Below are 6,670 nucleotides of genomic sequence, written 5' to 3'. Positions count from 1 at the left end.
CAAAAAAATTGGTTTTTGGTTTTTGAGAGTAAAGAACGTAAAAAGAGTAAAAACTAGATTCTCTAAATTATAGGAGTAGTAAAAATCTAAAATCGTGAATGGGAGAGTACAACCAAAGAGTTTTTCTAAATTCTAGGGAATCCAAAATTTTAAAATCTTGATTGGTTAAAAATGAGATTTTGAAAAACAGAAACCAAAATCTCTTTTTAAATCTACAAAACATTCAAGGCCTAAATCCAAAAACTCAATTTAAAAGCAGTGTCCATTCATGGCCTTTAATAACTCAAATATGCGTTACAATTTGTTGTTTTGTGTAGTAAATATAAGAATCTTTTTTTTTTTCTAAATAAGAAACCAAACATCTGGATGTTCTCGAGGAAAAAGAGGGAGAAGAAAAGGAAAAACAATAAAAGTTTCTGTTTAGGCCAAAATTATTTACTAGCAATGTGTTTAAATAAGAAGGACAAGCGTGAATAAGAGAAGAGTACTGTAACTTCGGGAAGAAAAGAAACATAAAGAAGATCAAGTAAAGTTAATGCAAGAAAAACACCATAAAGTAAAATTTTTCACAAGAGTTATTTCCAATTAACAGACAATTAACTTTAAGAATATAGATGAATCTCTGACATATATTGCGGATATGAAATATTTATATTTTTGTTTTAACTGCTAGGAGAGAATATACAAATGGAATTGAAGAAAATACCTAATTCAAGAGAACCATGAGTAAAATTCTTCACACATGTTGTTTCCTATGAACGAACATTTGATTTTAAGAGAACGGATCAATCTCTGACATGTATGCCGACTTTGGAGCATTTGCGTTTTAATTACGAAGAGAAAGAGACAAATAGAGATCACGAGAATAAGTAATGCAAAGAAAACCGAAAAGCGAAGTCCTTCACACGTGTTATTTTTTACGTACAATCATTTGACTTTGAACATATTAATCTGTAACGTTTACGATAATTTTGGAGCATTTACGACAAATTTGGAGCATTTGTTTCGTAACTTTTGGTAGAAAAGAGACAAAAAAAGAGCAAACGACTTTATGCACGAAAAACCCATAAGATTGAATTTTTCACACAATATTTCTAATTGGCAAACAACCGACTTTAACGGAATATCAATCTCTGACATGTCCGACATATTAAAAGTAAATTCTGATCTCTTTGGACGTCGCTCATAAAAAAGTTAATAGAAATACAATTGTTAGTCTTATTCAAACATACAATAAAAACATTATAAACTAATAATGTTGAGAATACAAGATTTTCTAAATTTATAAAATATTAATTTGAAACAAAAAAAATTTGTTAATTTACAAAAAGATATTATAATTTAATTATTCTTAACATACAAACTATTTTTCCATTCTCATACCCACCATCCACCAAATTATTTCTCCTTTTTCTATCTTTTTTACTCACACATACAATAAAATTTTCTAAACTAAAAAATGTCCATATTAATAACATTTTATTCATTGATAATTTCGGAATCATAAATTTTTATTGTTAAATCTATTGAGTTAACAATTTCTAGAAGCTCACTGTATAGGAACACAGNCACGAGAATAAGTAATGCAAGGAAAACCGAAAAGCGAAGTTCTTCACACGTGTTATTTTTTACGTACAATCATTTGACTTTAAAAGAACATAACGTTTACGATAATTTTGGAGCATTTACGACAGATTTGGAGCATTTGTTTTGTAACTTTTGGTAGAAAAGTGACAAAAAGAGAGCAAACGACTTTATGCACGAAAAACCCGTAAGATTGAATTTTCACACATTATTTCTAATTGGCAAACAATCGACTTTAACGGAATATCAATCTCTGACATGTCCGACATATTAGAAGCAAATTCCAATCTCTTTGGATGTCACTCATAAAAAGTTAAAAAGAAAAACAATTGTTAGTCTTATTCAAACATACAATAAAAACATTATAAACTAATAATGTTGAGAATACAAGATTTTCTTAATTTATAAAATATTAGTTTGAAATCAGAAAACTTTGTTAATTTACAAAAAAAATATTGTAATTTAATTATTCTTAACATACAAATTATTTCTCCATTCTCAAAACCACCATTTACCAAATTATTTCTCCTTTTTACTATCTTTTTAACTCAAACATACAATCAAATTTTATAAACGGGAAAAAAGCTTAAAAATACCTCATCTATTTTTTATTTGGAAGTTTAATACCTTGTCTTTTTGGTTGGAAACAAATATCTCATTTAAATAAAACGTGTGATTTAATACTCAAACTAATAAATTTTGTTAGTTTCATACTTACGATTTTTTGACAAAAATAAAGTTCCATTTTTACCCTTACTATATTAATTAATAATTAATTTTAAATGACCTGATATTAATTTATGGACAATTCTTGGATTCACCCCCACTTAATTAAGGAAACAAATAATGTTTTTAATTATTATAGTTTTAAAGTTATTAATTCTAAACATTATATTATAGTTTTTAATTATACTATGTAAATCTAAATTACTTTTTTATAAATCCAAATCGATATATAATTTTGTTTAATTATGTAATTTAAACCCTAATCATTTTTTTATAAACCCAAATTGAAATACAATTTTGTTTAATTGTAAAATCTAAACCCTAACCACTCTTTTATAAACCCAAACCGATATATAAATTTGTTTGATTGTAAAATATAAACCCTAACCACTCTCTGTAGTACCCAAACCGACATATAATTTTGTTTAATTATAAAATCTAAACCCTACCCACTATTTTGTAAACCCAAACCGACATATAATTTTGTTTAATTGTAAAATCTAAACTCTAATCACTCTTTTGTAAACTAGGTTTATTTGAATTAAAATTAAGTTTATTTAATATTTCTTTTTATTAATTTTAATTCAAATAAAATTATAAATTAATACCATGTCAGTTAAAATTAATTATTAATTGATATAGTAAGGGTAAAAACGGAATTTTATTTTTGTCAAAAAATCGTAAGTATGAAACTAGAAAATTTATTAGTTTGAGTATTAAATCACACGATTTAATTAAATGAGATATTTTTCTTCTAACCAAAAAAAACGAGATATTAAACTTCCAAATAAAAAATAGATGAGGTATTTTTAAGTTTTTTTCCCTTTTATAAACTAATAATGTCCATATTAATAACATATTTTATTCATTGATAAGATAATAATTTTGGAATCATAAATTTTTTATTGTTTATCTATTGAGTTAACAATTTATAGAAGCTCATTGTATAAGAGGAACACAAAAATCGTTTCCCTCTTTTCAAAACCGCCCATTGAGCAAATTCTGGCAAAAGAAAACCAACTTATGCGTTACAATTTATTTCTTTTGTTTTTTTTGGCCTTGAATGTTTTGTAGATTTTGAGAGAGATTTTGGTTTTTGTTTTTCAAAATCTCATTTTTATACCAATCAAGATTTTAAAATTTTGGTTTTCCTAAAATTTAGGGAAACTATTTTGTTATAGTCTTCCATTCACGATTCTAGATTTTCAATTGTTCTATAATTTAGGAAATCTAGTTTTTGATTCTTTACGTTAATTTTTCTCAAAAACCAAAAACCTTTTTTTTGAGATTTTTCATTTAAAAAACTAATACCAAAATCTAAAACTAAAATCTAAAATCTAAAAACTAAAAACTAAGGCCATGAATGGATGCAGTTTTTGATTCAGTTTTTTGATTTGGTTTTTAGTTTTTCAATTTTAGATTTTAGTTTTAGATTTTGCTATTAGGTTTTTGTATGAAAAATCCCAAAAAAATTGGTTTTTGGTTTTTGAGAGTAAAGAACGTAAAAAGAGTAAAAACTAGATTCTCTAAATTATAGGAGTAGTAAAAATCTAAAATCGTGAATGGGAGAGTACAACCAAAGAGTTTTTCTAAATTCTAGGGAATCCAAAATTTTAAAATCTTGATTGGTTAAAAATGAGATTTTGAAAAACAGAAACCAAAATCTCTTTTTAAATCTACAAAACATTCAAGGCCTAAATCCAAAAACTCAATTTAAAAGCAGTGTCCATTCATGGCCTTTAATAACTCAAATATGCGTTACAATTTGTTGTTTTGTGTAGTAAATATAAGAATCTTTTTTTTTTTCTAAATAAGAAACCAAACATCTGGATGTTCTCGAGGAAAAAGAGGGAGAAGAAAAGGAAAAACAATAAAAGTTTCTGTTTAGGCCAAAATTATTTACTAGCAATGTGTTTAAATAAGAAGGACAAGCGTGAATAAGAGAAGAGTACTGTAACTTCGGGAAGAAAAGAAACATAAAGAAGATCAAGTAAAGTTAATGCAAGAAAAACACCATAAAGTAAAATTTTTCACAAGAGTTATTTCCAATTAACAGACAATTAACTTTAAGAATATAGATGAATCTCTGACATATATTGCGGATATGAAATATTTATATTTTTGTTTTAACTGCTAGGAGAGAATATACAAATGGAATTGAAGAAAATACCTAATTCAAGAGAACCATGAGTAAAATTCTTCACACATGTTGTTTCCTATGAACGAACATTTGATTTTAAGAGAACGGATCAATCTCTGACATGTATGCCGACTTTGGAGCATTTGCGTTTTAATTACGAAGAGAAAGAGACAAATAGAGATCACGAGAATAAGTAATGCAAAGAAAACCGAAAAGCGAAGTCCTTCACACGTGTTATTTTTTACGTACAATCATTTGACTTTGAACATATTAATCTGTAACGTTTACGATAATTTTGGAGCATTTACGACAAATTTGGAGCATTTGTTTCGTAACTTTTGGTAGAAAAGAGACAAAAAAAGAGCAAACGACTTTATGCACGAAAAACCCATAAGATTGAATTTTTCACACAATATTTCTAATTGGCAAACAACCGACTTTAACGGAATATCAATCTCTGACATGTCCGACATATTAAAAGTAAATTCTGATCTCTTTGGACGTCGCTCATAAAAAAGTTAATAGAAATACAATTGTTAGTCTTATTCAAACATACAATAAAAACATTATAAACTAATAATGTTGAGAATACAAGATTTTCTAAATTTATAAAATATTAATTTGAAACAAAAAAAATTTGTTAATTTACAAAAAGATATTATAATTTAATTATTCTTAACATACAAACTATTTTTCCATTCTCATACCCACCATCCACCAAATTATTTCTCCTTTTTCTATCTTTTTTACTCACACATACAATAAAATTTTCTAAACTAAAAAATGTCCATATTAATAACATTTTATTCATTGATAATTTCGGAATCATAAATTTTTATTGTTAAATCTATTGAGTTAACAATTTCTAGAAGCTCACTGTATAGGAACACAGAAATCGTTTCCCTCTTTTCAAAACCGCCCATTGAGCAAATTCTGGCAAAAGAAAACCAACTTATGCGTTACAATTTCTATATATATGTATATTTTAATAACTCAAATATGCGTTACAAACTTACAATTTGTTGTTTCGTGTAGTAAATACAAGAATCTTTTTTTTTTTCTAAATAAGAAAGCAAACATCTGGATGTTCTCGAGGAAAAAGAGGGAGGAAGAAAAGTTTCTGTTTAGGCCAAAAATTATTTTACTAGTAATGTGTTTAGAGAAGGAGGACAAGCGTGAATAAGAGAAGAGTACTGTAACCGTTGCCTTTTAAAGCGGGAACGCGCCGCCTCATACGACAACCTCGTAACACCGAACCGAGTTCAGTCACGTGTCCCTGTACTAAAGCGCGTGTTATACACTTAACAGTAGTGAGAGTGATAGTGAGAGAGAGAATTTGCCAATAAAGGACGGATCAAAAATTAAATAAACAAAACAAAACAAAACAAAACAAAAAAGCTGANTATTTGAATTAAAATTAAGTTTATTTAATATTTCTTTTTATTAATTTTAATTCAAATAAAATTATAAATTAATACCATGTCAGTTAAAATTAATTATTAATTGATATAGTAAGGGTAAAAACGGAATTTTATTTTTGTCAAAAAATCGTAAGTATGAAACTAGAAAATTTATTAGTTTGAGTATTAAATCACACGATTTAATTAAATGAGATATTTTTCTTCTAACCAAAAAAAACGAGATATTAAACTTCCAAATAAAAAATAGATGAGGTATTTTTAAGTTTTTTTCCCTTTTATAAACTAATAATGTCCATATTAATAACATATTTTATTCATTGATAAGATAATAATTTTGGAATCATAAATTTTTTATTGTTTATCTATTGAGTTAACAATTTATAGAAGCTCATTGTATAAGAGGAACACAAAAATCGTTTCCCTCTTTTCAAAACCGCCCATTGAGCAAATTCTGGCAAAAGAAAACCAACTTATGCGTTACAATTTATTTCTTTTGTTTTTTTTGGCCTTGAATGTTTTGTAGATTTTGAGAGAGATTTTGGTTTTTGTTTTTCAAAATCTCATTTTTATACCAATCAAGATTTTAAAATTTTGGTTTTCCTAAAATTTAGGGAAACTATTTTGTTATAGTCTTCCATTCACGATTCTAGATTTTCAATTGTTCTATAATTTAGGAAATCTAGTTTTTGATTCTTTACGTTAATTTTTCTCAAAAACCAAAAACCTTTTTTTTGAGATTTTTCATTTAAAAAACTAATACCAAAATCTAAAACTAAAATCTAAAATCTAAAAACTAAAA

The sequence above is a fragment of the Camelina sativa genome, chromosome 9 (assembly GCF_000633955.1).
Source record: "Camelina sativa cultivar DH55 chromosome 9, Cs, whole genome shotgun sequence".
Lineage (NCBI taxonomy): Eukaryota > Viridiplantae > Streptophyta > Magnoliopsida > Brassicales > Brassicaceae > Camelina > Camelina sativa.
This window is presented reverse-complemented; position numbering follows the sequence as displayed.